We start from the raw sequence: 24,828 nt of genomic DNA on the forward strand, positions 1-24,828 counted from the left end.
CATATAGTTGATATGATGAACACTTTGAGTGTTCGCCATTGAAATCACACCTTTTCTCGTGATGATCGGGTTTAGGTGCGGTGGATTTGGTTCGTGTAATCACTAAGACAATGCGAGGGATATTGTTTTGAGTGGGAGTTCACTTAGGTTTTTAATTATGTTGAATTAAAATTTGAACTCAATTTCTCATGAACTTAGTCTAAACTATTGCAAATATATGTTGTAGAGATGGCGTCCCCAATCAATTTTAATCAGTTCCTAGAGAAAGAGAAACTTAAGAGCAACGGTAGCAACTTCACCGACTGGTTCCGTCATGTGAGGATCTTCCTCTCTGGCGGAAATCTGCAATTTGTGCTTGATGCACCGCTAGGTGACCCTCCTGCAGAAGATGAAACCGATGAAGTAAAAGCTGTTTACGCAACTCGGAAAACTCGGTACTCTCAAGTTCGAGTGTGCCATCTGTGCGATGCGGAATCCGATCTTCAAAAACGTTTTGAGCACCATGATCCTCATGAGTTGATGAATGAGCTGAAAGTTATATTCGAGACTCATGCGGCCGTGGAATGCTATGAAGCATCGAAACATTTCTTCAGCTGTATGATGGAAGAAGGCAGCTCCGTTAGTGAGCACATGCTCGCCATGACCGGGCATGCGAAGAAACTCAGTGACTTGGGAATAGTGATTCCTAACGGATCGGGATTAATCGTGTCCTTCAATCATCGCCACCAAGTTACAAGAACTTTGTGATGAACTACAATATGCAGAACATGAACAAGGAGTTACCTGAACTCTTTGGCATGCTAAAAGTCTTGAGATTGAGATCAAGAAAGAGCACCAAGTGTTGATGGTCAACAAGACCACCAGTTTCAAGAAACAGGGCAAGTCTAAGGGAAAATTCAAGAAGGGTGGCAAGAAAGCTGCCACGCCTCCTATGAAACCTAAGAACGGCCCTAAGCCTGATGCTGAGTGCTATTACTGCAAGGAGAAGGGACACTGGAAGCGTAATTGCTCCAAGTATCTGGCTGATCTGAAGAGCGGCCTTGTCAAGAAGAAGAAAGAAGGTATATCTGATATACATGTTATAGATGTTCATTTCACTGGTTCTCGTTCTAGTACCTGGGTATTTGATACTGGTTCGGTTGCTCATATTTGTAACTCGAAACAGGAACTAAAGAATAAACGACAACTGCTGAAAGATGAAGTGACGATGCACGTTGGAAACGGATCCAAGGTCAATGTGATCGCAGTCGGCACACTTCCTCTACATCTACCTTCGGGATTAGTTTTAAGCCTAAATAATTGCTATTATGTACCTGCGTTGAGCATGAACATTATATCTGGATCTTGTTTAATGCAAGACGGTTATTCATTCAAGTCTGAGAATAATGGTTGTTCTATTTTTATGAATAATATCTTTTATGGTCGAGCACCACAAAAGAATGGTTTATTTCTATTAGATCTCGATAGTAGTGATACGCATATACATAACATTGATGCTAAGCGAATTAAATTGAATGCTAATTCTACTTATATGTGGCACTGTCGTCTTGGTCATATTGGAGTGAAACGCATGAAGAAACTCCATACTGATGGATTACTTGAATCACTTGACTTTGAGTCACTTGATAGATGCGAAGCATGTATAATGGGAAAAATGACAAAGACTCCATTTTCTGGTATGATGGAGCGAGCTACTGACTTATTGGAAATCATACATACCGATGTGTGCGGACCAATGAGTGTAGCGTCGCGCGGTGGTTATCGTTATGTTCTAACCTTCACAGATGATCTGAGTAGATATGGGTATATCTATTTCATGAAACATAAATCCGAAACTTTCGAGAAGTTTAAGGAATTTCAAAGTGAAGTAGAAAATCAACGTAACAAGAAGATTAAGTTTCTACGATCTGATCGTGGAGGTGAATATCTGAGTTATGAGTTTGGCATGCATTTAAAGAAATGCGGAATACTTTCACAATTGACACCGCCGGGAACACCTCAACGTAACGGTGTGTCCGAACGTCGTAATCGAACTCTCTTAGATATGGTTCGTTCTATGATGTCTCTTACTGATTTGCCGTTATCATTTTGGAGTTATGCATTAGAGACAGCCGCATTCACTTTAAATAGAGCACCATCAAAATCCGTAGAAACGACACCGTATGAATTATGGTTTAATAAGAAACCTAAGCTGTCGTTCCTGAAAGTTTGGGGTTGTGAAGCCTATGTAAAGAAGTTACAACCGGACAAGCTAGAACCCAAAGCGGAGAAATGCGTCTTCATAGGATACCCTAAGGAAACTATAGGGTACACTTTCTATCACAGATCCGAAGGCAAAATCTTTGTTGCTAAGAACGGAACCTTTCTTGAGAAAGAATTTCTCACTAAAGAAGTGACTGGAAGAAAAGTAGAACTTCGATGAGATTGATGAATCTATACTCGTTGATCAGAGTAGCGCGACCGGAAGTTGTACTGTACCGCCTACACCGGCAACGAGAGGAAGCTAATGATAATGATCATGAAACTTCGAACGAGGAAACCATCGAACCTCGCAGATCGACAAGGGAACGTGCCACTCTGATTGGTATGATCCTTGTCTAAATGTCATGATTGTGGATAACAATGATGAGGACCCCACGACGTATGAAGAAGCGATGATGAGCCCAGATTCCAACAAATGGCAAGAAGCCATGAAATCCGAAATGGGATCCATGTATGATAACAAAGTATGGACTTTGGTAGACTTACCTGATAGCCGAAAGGCTGTTGAGAATAAATGGATCTTCAAGAGAAAAACAGATCTTGATGGTAATATTCTTGTCTATAAAGCTTGACTTGTCGCAAAGGGTTTCCGACAAATTCAAGGAGTTGACTACGATGAGACTTTCTCACCTGTAGCGAAGCTAAAATCTGTGAGGATTTTGTTAGCAATAGCTGCATTTTTCGATTATGAGATTTGGCAGATGGATGTCAAAACGGCGTTCCTTAATGGAGACATTGAGGAAGAGTTGTATATGGTACAACCCAAAGGTTTTGTCGATCCTAAAAATGCTAACAAATTATGCAAACTTCAGCGTTCAATCTATGGACTGAAGCAAGCATCAAGAAGTTGGAACCGACGTTTTGATAAGGTGATCAAAGACTTCGGGTTTATACAGTGTCATGGAGAGGCCTGTATTTACAAGAAAGTGAGTGGGAGCTCTGTAGCATTCCTGATATTATATGTAGATGACATATTATTGACCGGGAATGATATAGAACTATTAAGCAGTGTTAAAGGTTATTTGAATAATAGTTTTTCAATGAAAGACCTTGGTGAAGCATCGTATATATTAGGCATCAAGATTTATAGAGATAGATCAAGACGTCTAATAGGGCTATCACAGAGTACATATCTGGACAAGATTCTAAAGAAGTTTAGAATGGACGAAAGTAAGAAAGGGTTCTTACCTATGTTACCAGGCAAAGTCTTGAGTAAGACTCAAGGACCGGCTACGGCAGAAGAAAGAGAAAGGATGAGTAAAATCCCCTATGCCTCGGCAGTAGGATCTATCATGTATGCCATGCTATGTACTAGACCGGATATAGCACATGCTGTTAGTTTGACTAGCAGATATCAAAGTGATCCAGGAATGGAACACTGGACAGCGGTCAAGAATATCCTGAAGTACTTGAAAAGAACTAAGGATATGTTTCTTTGTTATGGAGGTGACCAAGAGCTCGTTGTAACAAGTTACACCGATGCAAGTTGGAACACTGATCCTGATGACTCTAAGTCACAATCTGGGTACGTGTTTATATTGAATGGTGCTGCAGTAAGCTGGGCAAGCTCGAAGCAGTGCACGGTGGCGAAGTCTTCAACAGAATCAGAGTACATAGCGGCTTCAGAGGCTTCATCAGAAGCGGTATGGATGAAGAGGTTCATTGTAGAGCTCGGTGTGGTTCCTAGTGCATTGGACCCATTAATCATTTACTGTGAAAACATGGGTGCCATCGCCAATGCACAAGAGCCAAGGTCACACAAGAGGCTGAAGCATATCAAGCTGCGTTACCACTCGATTCGCGAGTACATCGAAGATGGAGAAGTAAAGATTTGCAAAGTACACACTGATCTGAATGTAGCAGATCCGTTGACTAAAGCTCTCCCTAGGGCAAAGCATGACCAACACCAGAATGCCATGGGTGTTTGGTATATTACAATGTAATCTAGATTATTGACTCTAGTGCAAGTGGGAGACTGAAGGAGATATGCCCTAGAGGCAATAATAAAGTGGTTATTATTTATATCTTTATGTTTATGATAAATGTTTATATATCATGCTAGAATTGTATTAACCGAAACATTAGTACATGTGTGATATGTAGACAAACAAGAAGTCCCTAGTATGCCTCTTAAACTAGCTTGTTGATTAATGGATGATTAGTTTCATAATCATGAACATTGGATGTTATTAATAACAAGGTTATATCATTATATGAATGATGTAATGGACACACCCTTTTAAGCGTAGCATAAGATCTCGTCATTAAGTTATTTGCTATAAGCTTTCGATACATAGTTACCTAGTCCTTATGACCATGAGATCATATAAATCACTTATACCGGAAAGGTACTTTGATTACACCAAACACCACTGCATAAATGGGTGGCTATAAAAGTGGGATTAAGTATCTGGAAAGTATGAGTTGAAGCATATGGATCAACAGTGGGATTTGTCCATCCCGATGACGGATAGATATACTCTGGGCCCTCTCGGTGGAATGTCGTCTAATGTCTTGCAAGCATATGAATAAGTTCATAAGAGACCACATACCACGGTACGAGTAAAGAGTACTTGTCAGGAGACGAGGTTGAACAAGGTATAGAGTGATACCGAAGATCAAACCTCGGACAAGTAAAATATCGCGAGACAAAGGGAATTAGTAATGTATGTGAATGGTTCATTCGATCACTAATGTCATCGTTGAATATGTGGGAGCCATTATGGATCTCCAGATCCCGCTATTGGTTATTGGTCGGAGTGAGTACTCAACCATGTCCGCATAGTTCACGAACCGTAGGGTGACACACTTAAAGTTGGATGTTGAAATGGTAGTATTTGAATATGGAATGTAGTTCGAATATTTGTTCGGAGTCCCGGATGAGATCCCGGACATCACGAGGAGTTCCGGAATGGTCCGGAGAATAAGATTCATATATAGGATGTCATTTTATGTGAAATAAAATGTCGCGGAAGGTTCTATGGAAGGTTCTAGAAGGTTCTAGAAAAGTCCGGAAGAAACCACCAAGGAAGGTGGAGTCCACATGGGACTCCACCTCCATGGCAGGCCAACCCTAGGTGGGGAGGAGTCCCAAGTGGACTCCCCCTTAGGGGGCCGGCCACCCCCCACATGGGAGGTGGAAATCCCACCTTTTGGTAGGAGTCCTAGTTGGGCTAGGTTTCCCCTCTCATGGAAGGTTTTTGGTTCGGGTCTTATTCGAAGACTTGGACACCAACACTTGGGGATCCACCTATATAATGAGGGGCCAAGGGAGGGGGCCGGCCACCCCAAGACCACAAGCTGGCCGCCCCCCCTTGAGTGGCCGGCCACCCCCTCCCAAACCCTAGCCGCCCCCTTCTCCTCCATAACTCCCGCGTAGCTTTAGCGAAGCTCCGCCGGACTTCTCCACCACCACCGACACCACGCCGTCGTGCTGTCGGATTCAAGAGGAGCTACTACTTCCGCTGCCCGCTGGAACGGGGAGGTGGACGTCGTCTTCATCAACAACCGAACGTGTGACCGAGTACGGAGGTGCTGCCCGTTCGTGGCGCCGGAACCGATCGTGATCAAGATCTTCTACGCGCTTTTGCAAGCGGCAAGTGATCGTCTACCGCAGCAACAAGAGCCTCATCTTGTAGGCTTTGGAATCTCTTCAAGGGTAAGACTCAATACCCCCTCGTTGCTACCGTCTTCTAGATTGCATCTTGGCTTGGATTGCGTGTTCGCGGTAGGAAATTTTTTGTTTTCTATGCAATGTTATCCTACACCCCGGTGGTTCACCCCTGCATATTCTAAGAAGACTCAAGCGTCTAAGCTTGGGGATGCCCAAGGCATCCCCTTCTTCATCGACAACATTATCAGGTTCCTCCCCTGAAACTATATTTTTATTCCATCACATCTTATGTGCTTTGCTTGGAGCGTCGGTTTGTTTTTGTTTTTTGTTTTGTTTGAATAAAATGGATCCTAGCATTCACTTTATGGGAGAGAGACACGCTCCGCTGTAGCATATGGACAAGTATGTCCTTAGGCTCTACTCATAGTATTCATGGCGAAGTTTCTTCTTCGTTAAATTGTTATATGGTTGGAATTGGAAAATGATACATGTAGTAATTGCTATAATGTCTTGGATAATGTGATACTTGGCAATTGTTGTGCTCATGTTTAAGCTCTTGCATCATATGCTTTGCACCCATTAATGAAGAAATACATAGAGCATGCTAAAATTTGGTTTGCATATTTGGTTTCTCTAAGGTCTAGATAATTTCTAGTATTGAGTTTGAACAACAAGGAAGACGGTGTAGAGTCTTATAATGTTTTCAATATGTCTTTTATGTGAGTTTTGCTGCACCGGTTCATCCTTGTGTTTGTTTCAAATAAGCCTTGCTAGCCTAAACCTTGTATCGAGAGGGAATACTTCTCATGCATCCAAAATACTTGAGCCAACCACTATGCCATTTGTGTCCACCATACCTACCTACTACATGGTATTTTCCGCCATTCCAAAGTAAATTGCTTGAGTGCTACCTTTAAAATTCCATCATTCACCTTTGCAATATATAGCTCATGGGACAAATAGCTTAAAAACTATTGTGGTATTGAATATGTACTTATGCACTTTATCTCTTATTAAGTTGCTTGTTGTGCGATAACCATGTTCACTAGGGACGCCATCAACTACTCTTTGTTGAATTTCATGTGAGTTGCTATGCATGTTCGTCTTGTCTGAAGTAAGAACGATCTACCACCTTATGGTTAAGCATGCATATTGTTAGAGAAGAACATTGGGCCGCTAACTAAAGCCATGATCCATGGTGGAAGTTTCAGTTTTGGACATATATCCTCAATCTCATATGAGAAAATTATTAATTGTTGTTACATGCTTATGCATAAAAGAGGAGTCCATTATCTGTTGTCTATGTTGTCCCGGTATGGATGTCTAAGTTGAGAATAATCAATAGCGATAAATCCAATGCGAGCTTTCTCCTTAGACCTTTGTACAGGCGGCATGGAGGTACCCCTTTGTGACACTTGGTTAAAACATGTGCATTGTGATGATCCGGTAGTCCAAGCTAATTAGGACAAGGTGCGGGCACTATTAGTATACTATGCATGAGGCTTGCAACTTGTAAGATATAATTTACATGATACATATGCTTTATTACTACCGTTGACAAAATTGTTTCATGTTTTCAAAATCAAAGCTCTAGCACAAATATAGCAATCGATGCTTTTCCTCTATGGAGGACCATTCTTTTACTTTCAATGTTGAGTCAGTTCACCTATTTCTCTCCACCTCAAGAAGCAAACACTTGTGTGAACTGTGCATTGATTCCTACATACTTGCTTATTGCATTTATTATATTACTCTATGTTGACAATATCCATGAGATATACATGTTACAAGTTGAAAGCAACTGCTGAAACTTAATCTTCCTTTGTGTTGCTTCAATGCCTTTACTTTGAATTATTGCTTTATGAGTTAACTCTTATGCAAGACTTATTGATGCTTGTCTTGAAGTGCTATTCATGAAAAGTCTTTGCTTTATGATTCACTTGTTTACTCATGTCATATACATTGTTTTGATCGCTGCATTCACTACATATGCTTTACAAATAGTATGATCAAGGTTATGATGGCATGTCACTCCGCAAATTATACGTGTTATCGTTTTACCTGCTCGGGACGAGCAGAACTAAGCTTGGGGATGCTGATACGTCTCCAACGTATCGATAATTTCTTGTGTTCCATGCCACATTATTGATGTTATCTACATGTTTTATGCACACTTTATGTCATATTCGTGCATTTTCTGGAACTAACCTATTAACAAGATGCCGAAGTGCCAGTTGATGTTTTCTGCTGTTTTTGGTTTCAGAAATCCTAGTAACGAAATATTCTCGGAATTGGACGAAATCAACGCCCAGGGTCCTATTTTGCCACGAAGCTTCCAGAAGACCGAAGAGGAGACGAAGTGGGGCCACGAGGCAGCCAGAGCATAGGGCGGCGCGGCCCCTGCCCTGGCCGCGCGGCCCTATGGTGTGGGCCCCTCGTGACGCCCCTTGACCTATCTCTTCCGCCTACTTAAAGCCTCCGTCGCGAAACCCCCAGTACCGAGAGCCACGATACGGAAAACCTTCCAGAGACGCCGCCGCCGCCGATCCCATCTCGGGGGATTCAGGAGATCGCCTCCGGCACCCTGCCGGAGAGGGGATTCATCTCCCGGAGGACTCTACGCCGCCATGGTCGCCTCCGGAGTGATGTGTGAGTAGTCTACCCCTGGACTATGGGTCCATAGCAGTAGCTAGATGGTTGTCTTCTCCCCATTGTGCTTAATTGTCGGATCTTGTGAGCTGCCTAACATGATCAAGATCATCTATCTGTAATTCTATATGTTGCGTTTGTTGGGATCTGATGAATAGAGAATACTTGTTATGTTGATTATCAAAGTTATGTCTATGTGTTGTTTATGATCTTGCATGCTCTCCGTTACTAGTAGATGCTCTGGCCAAGTAGATGCTTGTAACTCCAAGAGGGAGTATTTATGCTCGATAGTGGGTTCATGCCTCCATTGATATCTGGGACAGTGACAAAAAGTTCTAAGGTTGTGGATGTGCTGTTGCCACTAGGGATAAAACATTGGTGCTATGTTCAAGGATGTAGTTACTGATTACATTACGCGCAATACTTAATGCAATTGTCTGTTGTTAGCAACTTAATACTGGAGGGGGTTCGGATGATAACCTGAAGGTGGACTTTTTAGGCATAGATGCATGCTGGATAGCGGTCTATGTACTTTGTCGTAATGCCCAATTAAATCTCACTATACTCATCATAATATGTATGTGCATGGTCATGCCCTCTTTATTTTTCAATTGCCCAACTGTAATTTGTTCACCCAACATGCTGTTTATCTTATGGGAGAGACACCTCTAGTGAACTGTGGACCCCGGTCCAATTCTCTATACTGAAATATAATCTACTGCAATATTGTTCTACTGTTTTCTGCAAACAATCATCTTCCACACAATACGGTTAATCCTTTGTTACAGCAAGCCGGTGAGATTGACAACTTCACTGTTTCGTTGGGGCAAAGTACTTTGGTTGTGTTGTGCAGGTTCCACGTTGGCGCCGGAATCCCTGGTGTTGCGCCGCACTACATCCCGCCGCCATCAACCTTCAACGTGCTTCTTGGCTCCTACTGGTTCGATAAACCTTGGTTTCTTTCTGAGGGAAAACTTGCTGCTGTGCGCATCATACCTTCCTCTTGGGGTTCCCAACGAACGTGTGAGTTACACGCCATCACTCCCCGGGCCAGAGGAACTTGAAAACCTTCAGCGCGGCTACCGGCAGCTCGCCAAGGTGCCGGTCGACAACCCTCATGTGGGATATCCGGGAGTGGAGAGCGGCCAAGTGGTCCTCGATGGTCCAGGGGCGCTGCCTGCGGCAACCAGATGCTCGGTCCGGAACTTGGAGACGGTTACTGACGCGCGCTCCTGAGAGTCCGGGAACAACCCTGCGGAAACATAAGAATTCGGTATAAGCATAAACCGGTAAGAAGAGAAAGCTTATAAGCAAAAGAGCAGAAACACCTACTTAAAGCTTTGGCGTCGGTGTCCCGGATCATCTGGCCAATCGTGGCCTTCCACGCAGAAAGCTCCGCAGTTTTCTCCTGCTCCAGGTTCAGCAGCTTGGTCTCCTCCTCAAGCTCCGCCCGCAGCTGCCCCTCGGCCTCAGCAAATTTATTCCGGGTTGGCGTCGCCGGCAGCAATGGCTTCCTTCAGCGACCTTGCGTGCTGCAGCCCAGCTTGGATCAATTGATCCTTGAGGCTAGCGGTTTCATCCCGCTAGGCTTTCAGCTCGCGTTGGTGCTTGAGGAGCAACTCTTCTTTTTCAGCTGAAATCCGGAATGGAAGCGGTTAGTAAAAAGAAGCCGGTTGGCTCAAGCACAGAAAAAAACAAACCGGCAGTTGCGGCTTACCCTTGAGCGCGGCAACTTTGGCCGGTAAGGTCATCGAGGGAGGTTTCCGGTAGAGCGGCTGCAAAAAGGAAAATGTTAACAAAGTTCATCAAAATAGAAGCCGGTACAAAAGAAGCCGGTAGACGCAAACGAACCTTGGCACTGGCTGTGGGTCAGCTTGAGGGAGGCAAAGGCCTCGGCATGATCCCGGTGCTCCCACAGCAGCTCCTCAAACAGCTGCTTGCGAGTGTCCAGCACACCCTGCACAAGTTAAAAGAAGCCATGAGATATGTCGGGTTTTTTTCAAGTTTCGTGCTAAGTACTTCGTTCTTAACCCGAAACTCGGGGACTAGCTATGCCGGTTTTTTCAAGTTTCGCGCTAAGTACTTTGTGCTTGATACGTCCAAAACGTATCTACTTTCCCGAACACTTCTGCTATTGTTTTGCCTCTAATTTGTGTATTTTGGATACAACTAACACGGACTAACGCTGTTTTCAGCAGAACTGTTCTGGTGTCTCGTTTTTGTGCAGAAATCCAACTTTCGGGAAAATCCTCGGAATTTATGCAGAAGGCCCTATTTTCCCAGAATACTGACGGAGCCAGAAGGACAAGTAAGGTGGAGGCCCGAGGGCCCCACACCATAAGGCGGCGCGGCCTAGGGGGGGCCCGCGCGGCCCTATGGTGTGGCCCCCTCGGCCGGCCTCCGACGCCCTCCTTCGGACTATTTATCGGCCTCGACCTAAAAACGCACGGGGAGAAGTCGAAGTCGCCAGAAACCCTCCAGAACGCCGCCACATCGCGAAACTCCGTCGCGGGAGCCAGAAGTCTCCGTTCTGGCACTCCGCCGGGACGGGGAATTGGAGGAGATCATCACCGCCATCACCGCCAACGCCTCTACATCAACCAGCCATGTTTCCCCCATCCATGTGTGAGTAATTCCCCCGCTGTAGGCCGAAGGGGATGGTAGGGATTGGATGAGATTGGTCATGTAATAGCATAAGATTGTTAGGGCATAGTGCCTAGTGTCCGTAATTGGTACTTTGATGATATTGTTGCAACTTGTTATGCTTAATGCTTGTCACTAGGGCCCGAGTGCCATGATCTCAGATCTGAACATGTTATTGTTTCATCAAGATAATCATTGTTTATGGTCTTACCTATAAGTTGTATACACATGTCGCTGTCCGGAACCGATGGCCCCGAAGTGACAGAAATCGGGACAACCGGAGGGAATGGTAGCGATGTGAGGATCACATGTGTTCACGGAGTGTTAATGCTTTGCTCCGGTACTCTATTAAAAGGAGTACCTTAATATCCGATAGTTTCCCTTGAGGCCCGGCTGCCACCGGCTGGTAGGACAAAAGATGTTGTGCAAGTTTCTCATTGCGAGCACGCACGACTATATATGGAACACATGCCTATTGATTGCTTTGTACTTGGACACCGTTTTATTATTATCTGCAAATGCCCTGCTATGATTGTTACATGAGTTTCTCTCATCCATGCAACGCCCGTCATCCGTCCCCGTGCCTACAGTATTTTAATCCTGCTGTTTACTAAAATCACTACTTTCATCGTGTTACTCTGCTGCTGTTATTTCACTACTCTTGCTATAAAGCTGTTACTCTTGATAAACTCTTGCGAGCAAGTCTGTTTCAGTGTGCAGCTGAATTGACAACTCCGCTGTTAAGGCTTCCAAGTGTTCTTTGTCTCCCCTTGTGTCGAATCAATAAATTGGGTTTTACTTCCCTCGAAGACTGTTGCGATCCCCTATACTTGTGGGTCATCAAGACTATTTTCTGGCGCCGTTGCCGGGGAGCATAGCTTTATTTGGAAGTTCACTTGGATTAATATTGTTCGCTGCAAATTCTCCATCATGGGTAAACCTCGCGATACTAAGATCGCCATATTACCATCCACTACAAGAAAAGGTACAATCCTGAGTACCTCCGCTACACTTGATTCACCATCTGTGATTGATAAACTTGTTTCACCGCCACATGCTTCACATGCGGGTACTTCTGCTGAATCTGAAAACTCTCATAATATTGATAATATTTCTGCTGTGCTTGATGATAGTGGTTCTTTGGGATCTTTTCTAGATGCTACAATTGCTAGGTCTAGACAAATTGAAAATACTGAAACTCCTAATGCTACTACACCTGTTAATTCACATGAACTTGATTATTTTAGTGATGATCCTGAGGAAGATTATGTGGAGCTTAATGATGATTTTATTGAAAAATGCAATGCTACTACTGATGCAAGAAAAATTAAAAAGTTGCTTGCAGAACATGCTGTTAGATATAAACTTTCTCCTGATCCTAAGTTTGCCACATCTCCCATAAATATTAAGGATAAAGATTATGATTTTTCTCTTGATCTATCTCATATAGCTATTGTTGAGAAAACCCCCTTTTGTGGTACTGAAAAAGAAAGTGCTGTTGAACACATGACTGAGTTATCTACTCTAAGTAGCTTGTTTTCTGGTGATGTCAAGATGCGTACTTACTTTGTTGCTAAAATCTTTCCATTCTCATTAAAGGATGACGCTAAAACTTGGTATAATAGTTTGCCACCTAATTCTATTAAAAGCCCAAAAGAATTGCTTGATACTTTCTTCCGTAAATACTTTCCTGCTAGTGCTCAACATATTGCTTTGCAGAGAATTTATAATTTTAACCAGGAAGATGGAGAGAAATTGCCTGAGGCTTGGGCGAGATTTTGCTCTCTTATTAGAGCTCGGCCTGATCATGATTTGGAAAAGCATGATTTACTTGATATATTTTATAGTGGACTAACCATTGAGTCTAGGGCATACCTGGATAGTTGTGCTGGTTGTGTTTTCAGGAAAAGAACTCCAGGGCATTTGAAGAATTATTGGCTAAAATAGGCCGGAATCATGATGATTGGACTACGCCTGAACCAACTCCAACGCCAATATTGAAGAAGAGGGGTTTAATTAAATTGAATGATGAAGATATGAGGGAAGCCAAGAAGTCTCTCAAGGAGAAAGGTATTAAACCTGAAGATGTGAAGAATCTTCCTCCCATAGAAGATATATGTGAGATAATTCCCCCTTCATCCATGATTGAGGTAAACTCCCTTCAACGCTTTACTAGGGAGGATATTCCGTATTCGAAACCTCCTGCACAATGCTTAGATGAGTTTGATAATTATATTGTTAAGCAAGAAAATTTTAATATGAGAGTAGAGAATCATTTAATGGAAAAATTCTCGAGCTATTAGTGAATTGCATGATATTGTGGAGAGAACCTCCAATGATGTTAAGGTGCTTGTTAAACATTTTCAAATGATTCAAACTCAAATTGATCAACTCACTAAAGTGACTTGTTGGGGAATAATTCTAAAGAGAAACATGCTTATGAAGTAACAACTAGAGGTGGTGTCTCTACCCAGGATCCTCTATATCCTGAAGGGCATCCCAAAAGAATTGAACAAGATTCTCAACGCATTGAACCTAGTGCTCCTTCTAAGAAGAAAAAGAAGAAGAAACATAAAAATGTTGTAGAATCCTCTGAACCTGTTAATGATCCTAATAGTATTTCTATTTCTAATGCTGAAACTGAAAGTGGTAATGAACATGATAAAGATAATGATAATAATGATACTCCTGATAAAGAAGAGGTTGAAGAAGAACCTGAAAAGCATGCTAAAAATAAAAAGTACACTAAAGAAGACTTTATTGCTGAGAAATATGGTAATGAAAGAGAACCTTGGGTGCAAAAGCAAATGCCTTTTCCTGCTAAGAAACTAAAATCAAAGGAAGAAGAACACTATAATAAATTTTGTGATTGGATGAAACCTTTATTCTTGCAAATCCCTTTGACTGATGCTATTAAATTGCCTCCTTATTCAAAGTATATGAAAGATATTGTTACTAACAAAAGGAAAATCCCCAATGAGGAAATTTCCACTATGCTTGCTAATTACTCTTTCAATGGCAAAGTGCCAAAGAAGTTGGGCGACCCAGGTATACCTACTATTCCTTGTTCTATTAAGAATAATTATGTTAAAACTGCTCTATGTGACTTGGGAGCCGGTGTTAGTGTTATGCCTTTTTCTCTTTATAAGAGACTTTACTTAGATAAGTTGATACCTACTGATATATCTTTGCAAATGGCTGATAAATCTACTGCTATTCCTGTTGGTATATGTGAGGATGTTCCTGTTCAAGTTACTACTAACTGCTTGATATTAACTGATTTTGTTGTGTTGGAAATGCCTGAAGATGATAATATGTCTATTATTCTTGGGAGACCTTTTCTTAACACCGCAGGGGCTGTTATTGATTGCAATAAAGGAAAGGTTACTTTTAATGTTGATGATAAGGAGCATACCGTTTATTTCCCCAAGAAGATTGATAAAGTATGTGGAGTCAATACTATTTTTAATGTGAGAACTATCAAAGTGGGAACTATTGATTGTCCTATATATGAGCCTAAAGAAGAATATCAAACTCTCGTGATTGGATCCATATCAATACAATTCAAGGTAACATGATTGATTTGAGGTTTATTTCTTCTTATGCTATGTAAAATTTATTTGGTGGCAAGACTTGATCAACCTTGTTAACAAATACTTTTTATATGTATAGAGGAGGTAAACAACATCTCTTTCTTCCTCCACTTGCTCTAGTTGCTGTAGCACTTTTAATTTGCAAAGTTCCTTAGTTAATTGGAGATTTCAAAAAAATTTCCTGGCCAGTAATAATAAACTAAATACCCAGAAATGTGCATTTTTTTCAAAGTTTTCAAAAATTCACAAAAATTATACCGTTGGTCCTATTTTTCGACGAGGCACCTGGGAGCACCAGAGGATGACCTGTGGGGCACCAGAGGGTGCCACACCACAGGCCGGCGCGGCCAAGGAGGTGGGCACGCCACCCTGTGGTGTGGGCCCCTCCTTGCCCCACTTTGTCATCTCTTTCTCCCAGCATCTTCTCTCTCCCGAAAAAACTCGTACCAGGTTCCTCTCTCTCATGTTTTTGCTCAAGAGCTCCAGATTTCTCGATCTCTTTGTTCAGCCCAGATTTCTTGCTGAAATTTGGCACATTTGCTCCTTGGTATGTGACTCCTCCGCCTATCCAAGTAAAATTTTGTTTGGTTGAGTATATCTTGAATATTTTGCTGCAGTAGGTAACATGTTTAGTGAGCTTGCATGCTTGTTCTAAGTTGTATAAACTAGTTTTGATGCATGATTAGTACTCTAGCAAGTTCCTATAGTAGTTCCCCATGATTATATGTCACAAAATCAAATTTTTATATTGTTTGTTGAAAATTTCAGAAAATGGAGTGGAATAGATATCAATTGAACCAACAAGAATTGGAGGTCCAACAAGTTATGAGAGTGAATCGTGAAGAGGGAGTATACCCCTCTTACTACCCGTGCGCGGATTTCATGAGAAGCGCGGGAATATTTGAAGATGTTCGAAGCCTAATTTCTCGTGCAGGGCTGAGTGACTTTGTTGAAGGAGAGCCAAGACAATATGCAAAATTAACTATGTCTTTTGTGCAGGACTTTAAGTTCAATTGGTCGCGATCTAACCCTACGGTCCAGTATAAAATTTACAATAAAGCTGTCAACTTGCCATTCAGTGATTTTTGTGCAGCAATTAGAGTACCGCAATGGGGGTCATGCGAGAAGATAAGGGGATCGCCGCAAGAACTCTTGGACCTCTTCAAGATGATTTGCTATGGAAGGAGTTTCTCAGAGGATAGTGGTAAAATCACTAGCATTCAGCTCCCGGCTATCCGCTACTTTGCCTATTTTATTACCAAATGCGTTCTTGCTAAAAGATTGGTGGTAAACTTTCTATCCCGGATTTAGCTTTTCTAGCTGCGGCACTGCAAAGTAGTAGGACTTATAATTTGGGGGCATTGATAGCTTATAGACTTGCTACTAACCGTGAGAAAGGTGGAATTTGTGGAGGTCTCATCGCCTCTTGTTTACTAGCTTTTCATAATGTATAACCTCATCATTTTGATATTCCATTCCCCATAGAAAAACTTGACATAGCCTCTATGATTAAACATGAATTTGTTTCAGATTCCTCCAACTTGGGTAACCTGTTTTACAAGATGACATTTTATAAGAAAGTCTGGAAAATAACTAAGAAAACTGAGAAACTAGTAAGATTGCCTGCGCCTGTTCTGTCTAACCTTGATTCCAGGGGAGATTGGTCGGTCACGGAAGGTGCATTGGATGCACACATAGAGAGAGGAGGTCAACATGCAAGAGACGACACGGAGGTCGAGGAGCACCTCGACTCATCATCCGATGCAGCAAGTTCCTCGCATCAGCATGTTGGACATGTGGAGCCTCCACGCTTTTCTTCTGCACAGGAACTTTATTATGACTACTCCATGAATTACCCACCGGCGAGGAACAACGATCCTCGTTGGGGTTGAACTCCACTTAGGCCAAAAGCCTAAGCTTGGGGGGAGGTATACCGGCATCACTCATTCTTTGCATATTATGATTGCTGGATACTTGTACATACTTGTTTTGTTCGTTTGAGTGGTTTTCTAATGAGAGGAAGATGATATTTGGGGAAGTGCTGCCTGAAAACAGATTCTGGACTGTTACTAGAAAAATTCGTGCGCACAGCCAGAGCATTATTTTGAGCTGCCAATTTTTGTGCAGGTTCCCCAGGTTGTTATCTAACTTTCATTAGTTGAACACTTTTCGAGCTGAGCAACGTAAGATTTTTGTAAAAATCGATTTCTGTACTGCTGTCAGGTTTTGGCAGATTTCTGTCATCCTGCTTTTATGTGTTTCTTTTAGTTTGCTATTTCTTGTTCTTGCTTTGTTTCTTTCTTAAAACACAAAAAGACCAAAAATATTTCTGTTGTTTCTCTTCACCATTTGTTTGCTTTGGTTTCTTGCATTTGCTTCGCTTTATTTGCTATTGCTAGTTGCTATAAGAAAACCCAAAAAGATTTTGCTTTGTTTGTTTGTTTCCTCTTGTTCTTGTTCTCAAATTTGAAAACACCAAAAATATTTGTTGTTCTTCTTTGGTTTGTAAAGTTCATCTTGAGTTCAATGGTCTTCGGTGGCTGGAGCGTGGTTTTCATTTCATATTATCCAAGTTGCACAAGTGAAAAGGCAATAATGACGATCTACGACAATTGGATTGTGGTGAGAGGCTGGTATGAACTCTATTTGTTTTCATTTTTGTACATATACTCATCCATGTGAGCATGCTTAGTTGGTTCATGTGAGGTATATGTTATTTGAGAAAGTCTAGTAGTTCATGATCTCTCATGTTTAGCTCCAATTTATTAATATGAGTAGCATGTCATGGATGTTTGCTTGCATTGTTTTATTCATAAGTAAGTATGGCATTGTGGTATCCTCCTCTGAATAATTCATTTATATCGACTTGGCACATGCTCACGCATGCATATGACTGAACAAAAAGTCAATTAAGCCTCGATGATCTATATTGCTTCAGAGTTCTTGTATCACTTTTATGCCTCCGTTAATTTATTTTGCCGCAAGCATGATTATGACGATTCTTGCTCTCTTGATTTGTCGCTCCCTAGTCTATTGCTAGCCTTCACTTGTACTGAGCGGGAACGCTGCTCGTGCTTCCAAACACATGAAAACCAAGTTATTCCAGAGTGTCCACCATAAATACCTATGCATGGCATTTCAAACCATTCCAAGTAAATTCTCATGCGCTACCTTTAAAACCTTCAAAATGCTTCTCAATTTGTGTTTATGTTTCATAGCTCATGAGGAAGTATGTGGTGTTTAGCTTTCAACCTTGTCATTTACTTTTGACGGACTCTCATATGGACTAGTGGCACATCCGCTTATCCAATAATTTTGCAAAAAGAGCTGGCAATGGGATTCCCAGTCCCGAATTAATTAACTTAAATAGACACTCCTCCATGGTTTGTGATTGTTGGACGGCACCCGAGGATTCGGTTAGCCATGGTTTGTGTAAGAAAGGTTGGAAGGAGTGCCAAATAAATATGCAATAATTCATGGGAGCCGCTCTTGGAAGTCCGGTTGGCGAGGTAGTTGGTGTACCCATTACCATTCGTTGACAACAACAAACACCTCTCAAAATAATTTTACTCCTGATTTCAAAAATGAAAAGCTCTAGCGCATGTTAATCCCTGCTTCCCTCTGCGAAGGGTCAATCTTTTACTTTTGTGTTGTGTCTCCATTATTTCTTTGAGCACTATCTTGAGAGCACAACTGTCATTCTTAGTATAATATGCTTGTCTCAAAATATGATTGATTGTGGTATAACTTTGATGCATTTATCTTTTGACAATCACTACTTCTAGTCTTTCTATGAACTCCAGAGGTGCCCGGGCATTTATGTTTTGCCAATCAAATACAGGCAAGCGAGATACCACTTTATCATACTCTCTTATGAACATTGCAATCCTGCTTATATACATGATTCATGATGCTTATTATTAATTGTTGGTACCTCTCCATGATTGACATAGCTGTTAGATGATCCTATTTGCATATATCTCATTATGAACTGCTTAAGTATTAGCCATAGCATGAGAATATATACATCATATGAGCAAATGTGTTCGTGAAAGTTCTTTTATCGCTCAGTTGTTAACTGAATTGCTTGAGGACAAGCAATAAGCTAAGCTTGGGGGGAGTTGATACGTCCAAAACGTATCTACTTTCCCGAACACTTTTGCTATTGTTTTGCCTCTAATTTGTGTATTTTGGATACAACTAACACGGACTAACGCTGTTTTCAGCAGAACTGTTCTGGTGTCTCGTTTTTGTGCAGAAATCCAACTTTCGGGAAAATCCTCGGAATTTATGCAGAAGGCCCTATTTTCCCAGAATACTGACGGAGCCAGAAGGACAAGTAAGGTGGAGGCCCGAGGGCCCCACACCATAAGGCGGCGCGGCCTAGGGGGGGCCCACGCGGCCCTATGGTGTGGCCCCCTCGGCCGGCCTCCGACGCCCTCCTTCGGACTATTTATCGGCCTCGACCTAAAAACGCACGGGGAGAAGTCGAAGTCGCCAGAAACCCTCCAGAACGCCGCCACATCGCGAAACTCCGTCGCGGGAGCCAGAAGTCTCCGTTCTGGCACTCCGCCGGGACGGGGAATTGGAGGAGATCATCACCGCCATCACCGCCAACGCCTCTACATCAACCAGCCATGTTTCCCCCATCCATGTGTGAGTAATTCCCCCGCTGTAGGCCGAAGGGGATGGTAGGGATTGGATGAGATTGGTCATGTAATAGCATAAGATTGTTAGGGCATAGTGCCTAGTGTCCGTAATTGGTACTTTGATGATATTGTTGCAACTTGTTATGCTTAATGCTTGTCACTAGGGCCCAAGTGCCATGATCTCAGATCTGAACATGTTATTGTTTCATCAAGATAATCATTGTTTATGGTCTTACCTATAAGTTGTATACACATGTCGCTGTCCGGAACCGATTGCCCCGAAGTGATAGAAATCGGGACAACCGGAGGGAATGGTAGCGATGTGAGGATCACATGTGTTCACAGAGTGTTAATGCTTTGGTCCGGTACTCTATTAAAAGGAGTACCTTAATATCCAGTAGTTTCCCTTGAGGCCCGGCTGCCACCGGCTGGTAGGACAAAAGATGTTGTGCAAGTTTCTCATTGCGAGCACGCACGACTATATATGGAACACATGCCTATTGATTGCTTTGTACTTGGACACCGTTTTATTATTATCTGCAAATGCCCTGCTATAATTGTTACATGAGTTTCTCTCATCCATGCAACGCCCGTCATCCGTCCCCGTGCCTACAGTATTTTAATCCTGCTGTTTACTAAAATCACTACTGCTGTCTGTGTTACTCTGCTGCTGTTATTTCACTACTGCTACTGCTATAAAACTGTTACTACTGATAAACTCTTGCGAGCAAGTCTGTTTCCAGGTGCAACTGAATTGACAACTCCGCTGTTAAGGCTTCCAAGTGTTCTTTGTCTCCCCTTGTGTCGAATCAATAAATTGGGTTTTACTTCCCTCGAAGACTGTTGCGATCCCCTATACTTGTGGGTCATCAGTGCTTAACCCGAAACTCGGGGACTAGCTATGTTGTTTTTTTAAAGTTTGCGCTAAGTACTTCGTGCTTAACCTGAAACTCAGGGACTAGCTATGCCGGGTTTTTCAAGTTTCGCGCTAAGTACTTCATGCTTAACCCGAAACTCGGGGACTAGCTATGCCGGTTTTTTCAAGTTTGGCACTAAGTACTTCGTGCTTAACCCGAAACTCGGGGACTAGCTATGCCGGTTTTTTCAAGTTTCACGCTAAGTACTTCGTGCTTAACCCGAAACTCGGGGACTAGCTATGCCGGTTTTTTCAAGTTTCACGCTATGTACTTCATGCTTAACCCGAAACTCGGGGACTAGCTATGCCGGTTTTTTCAAGTTTTGCGCTAAGTACTTCGTGCCTAACCCGAAACTCTGGGACTAGCTATGCTGGTTTTTTGAGCAGTTTCGCGCTAAGTACTGCTTGCTTAACCCGAAACTCGGGGACTATGAGGACATATCTACAAGTTCTAAAGTTGAAAACCGACATCGATATGAAGGAAAAAGTTGAAGTTCAAGTGAGAAACTTACCAGCACGTTGTTGTGGGCATCGTGCCAGGCGTTGTCGAGTTCCGGCACGGCCTGCTTGAGCCGTCCCAGGTGCTGCACGCTGTTCCGGGGGCTGCGCGGATCGATTATCACCTGCTTGTCCTTGCCGACGCCACGAGTGGCCTCGGTAAGGTCCGAGAGGTTCCATTGGTCCACGTACCGCTGGAGCGAGTCCAAGTTGGTATCGCCGCGGTTCAGCTCCACGATCAGGCCCAGCTGCGCTGAGACCTTCTCGCTGGCGGTGACGGTGGCGGGCCCGGTATGGAGAACGAGGGCCTGGCCCTGGGAGCCAGAAGCTGGAGCCGCCACAGCCGTAACAGCACTGGAGAGCTGCTCGGCGGTGACCTCGGCGCCCTTCCGGGAGCTTTTCCGGGCGACAGGAGGAGGTTTGCTGACAGAAGCCGGCGTTGGTGCGGGAGCGTCCTTAGCCGGCGAAGAGGATGGTGGCGGTGCAGTTGATGGAGTCTTGGAGGGGGAAGCAGCGGATGCTTGTTTGTTTTTCTCAAGGACGGGCGGAACCAAAGGTTCTGACCATCCGGTCTCTTCTGAACCGACGCCCATGTTGCTGGCGCCGGTGTCTTCATATTCTGGAGGCGAAGTGAAGTCCTCCGCGTGGTGATCTTTCGATTTTGGTGCCGCTCTCCCCGAACTAGTTTTACCTCCCTGGGGGGAGGAGTGGGCTTTGCCGGCACCAGAGTGTGCCGGACTTTGCTGAGGAGGAGGTGTGGCCTTGCCGGCGTCCTTGGTGGCCTCCGGCTTCATACCGTATGCGCTCCTGGTAAGCTCCAGGGTGGCTCTGTAAAAAGAAAGAAGATAAAAGTTAGTCGCAAAGTAGTAAGTACAAAGGTGTAAACCGGAAAGATGTAATGATGAAATTTACCTGGAGGAGACCGGAATCTCGTGCTTTCTCTTCCTCCCGGGAGGCCCGGAGCTGGACTTCTTGTGGCGCTTGGGCGCAGGCTCGGTGTTGGGACCGGCATCAGAAGGAGGGGTCTTCCGGACTCGAGGAGCCGGAGGATCTCCAACTTCCGCAGCAAGAGGAGTCACGTGATCCATCACCTGGGGGTTCCGGTCAGCTGAAACCGGTATCACAAAGAAAAAACATGAGATAAGGAGTGCAGATAAAATACCTCAAGCACAACAACATCGTCGTCATCAGTGTCGGAGGCATTTGCCGGATTCATGGCAGAAAAGTTACCGGGGCGTCGGGAGTGCACTGGGCCCATCTTATGGACGTTCCCTACCACGTACGGGTCCGGGTCCTTGTCGTCCAAATAGAGACGCTTGGGGGTGAAAGACTCCGGTTCCTCAGCAAGGATGCGAGGAAAACGTCGCTGTACAAGAGAAAAAAACAAGTTAGATTATAGTTTTTAACATTTCGGAAACAATATTCTGGAAGCCCCAAGATCTTACTTGGGACGTAGGAGGGTGTCTGCGGCTGAGGGGTTGCAGGCCCCACTTCCAGTCCGCCGACATCTAAGTCTTGCAGATCTGCTTGGATTTGAGAACCACATCAGATCTGCTCAAGCCGAAAGTGGTGATCCTCGTGGGATCCTTCCAGCCGCTCATTTGGCTGATCTTGTGCGCGCGGCGCTGCAAGGGCAGAACTCGGCGCGAGACGAATGCGCGCATTATGTCATCGGAGCAGATACCGGTGGTGTCGTTCAGCTCCTTTATATACCAGACTATCCGGCTAGTTTCCACATGGCCTTCCTTCGGGTTGAAGCGCCAGTTGGCTCTGGAGGGGGTGCCAGGAACATAAGGCGCGAGATTGATGAAGTCCAAGGAACCGGATTTCCGGACGTAGAAGAAAGATTCCTGCCAGGCCCGGCAAGATTCTAGGACAGTGAATTTATAGAAAGGGCTCCCCTGGCGGGGCGTGAGGATGCACGCCCCGCACTGAACAATAGGCTTGGGGTTTGGAAGCTTTTTTTTATCTTGGATCGAATTGATCCGGAGGTTGTAAAAATGGGCAAAGGTGTCGACAGTAGGCAACAGGCCGACAAAACCTTCCATGAAGGAAATGAAAGCAGAAAGGTAAAAAATGGCATTGCCATGAAGGTGGTGAGGTTGAAGTTCGTAGAAGTCGAGAAGGCTCCGGAAGAAATCCGACGCCGGTAGGCCAAAGCCGCGCTCAAAATGAGCGGCAAAGACCACGATTTCGCATGGCCTGGGCGCAGGCTCCCGCTCCTTGCCGGGAATCCGGCAGAATACCTCTTCCGGTATCCTGTGGGACCGGTGATGTCTACGGGTGCTTCTATTCTTGTAGACAGTGTTGGGCCTCCAAGAGCAGAGGTTTGTAGAACAACAGCAAGTTTCCCTTAAGTGGATCACCCAAGGTTTATCGAACTCAGGGAGGAAGAGGTCAAAGATATCCCTCTCAAGCAACCCTGCGATCACGATACAAGAAGTCTCTTGTGTCCCCAACACACCTAATACACTTGTCAGATGTATAGGTGCACTAGTTCGGCGAAGAGATAGTGAATGTTAAAGATAATGAGTAAACAAATGAATCATATAGCAAAGACTTTTCATGAATAATACTTTCAAGACAAGCATCAATAAGACTTGCATAAGAGTTACTCATAAAGCAATAAATTCAAAGTAGAAGGCATTGAAGCAACACAAAGGATGATTAAGTTTCAGCAATTGCTTTCAACTTGTAACATGTATATCTCATGGATAGTTGTCAACATAAAGCAATATAACAAGTGCAATAGGTAAACATGTATGAATCAATGCACAGTTGACACAAGTGTTTGCTTCTAAGATAGAAAGAATAGGTAAACTGACTCAACAATAAAGTAGAAGATAGGCCCTTCGCAGAGGGAAGCATGGATTACTATTTTTGTGCTAGAGCTTTTCATTTTGAAAACAAGAAACAATTTTTTCAACGGTAGTAATAAAGCATATGTGTTATGTATAAGATATCCTATAAGTTGCAAGCCTCATGCATAGTATACTAATAGTGCTCGCACCTTGTCCTAATTAGCTTGGATTAACACGGATTATCATTGCATAGCATATGTTTCAGCCAAGTGTCACAAAGGGGTACCTCTATGCCGCCTGTACAAGGGTCTAAGGAGAAGGTTCGCATTGGATTTCTCGCTTTTGATCATTCTCAACTTAGACACCCATACCGGGACAACATAGACAACAGATAATGGACTCCTCTTTTAATGCTTAAGCAATATTCTCATAAGAGATTGAGGTTTTATTGTCCAAACTGAAACTTCCACCATGATTCATGGCTTTAGTTAGCGGCCCAATGTTCTTCTCTAACAATATGCATACTCAAACCGTTTGATCATGAAAATCGCCCTTACTTCAGACAAGACGAACATGCATAGCAACTCACATGATATTCAACAAAGGTAAAAGTTGATGGCGTCCCCAGAAACATGGTTACCGCTCAACAAGCAACTTATTAAGAAATAAGACACATAAGTACATATTCTTCACCACAATAGTTTTTAAGGCTACTTTCCCATGAGCTATGTATTGTAAAGGCAAAGAATAGAAGTTTAAAGGTAGCACTCAAGTAATATACTTTGGAATGGCGGAGAAATACCACGTGGTAGGTAGGTATGGTGGACACAAATGGCATAGTATTTGGCTCAAGGATTTGGATGCACGAGAAGAATTCCTCTCAATACAAGGCTAGGCTAGCAAGGTTGTTTGAAGCAAACTCAAGTATAAAAGCTGCAGCAAAGCTCACATATGAACATATTGTAACTATTATAAGACTTTACATTGTCTCCTTGTTGTTCAAACACCTTAACCAGAAAATATCTAGACTCTAGAGATCAATCATGCAAACCAAATTTTAACAAGCTCTATGTAGTTATTCATTAATAGGTACAAGGTACATGATGCAAGAGCTTAAACATGATCTATATGAGCACAACAATTGCCAAGTATCACATTATTCAAGACATTATACCATTTACCACATGCGGCATTTTCCATTTCC

The sequence above is a fragment of the Lolium perenne genome, chromosome 1 (genome assembly GCF_019359855.2).
Source record: "Lolium perenne isolate Kyuss_39 chromosome 1, Kyuss_2.0, whole genome shotgun sequence".
In the NCBI taxonomy this organism is placed as follows: domain Eukaryota; kingdom Viridiplantae; phylum Streptophyta; class Magnoliopsida; order Poales; family Poaceae; genus Lolium; species Lolium perenne.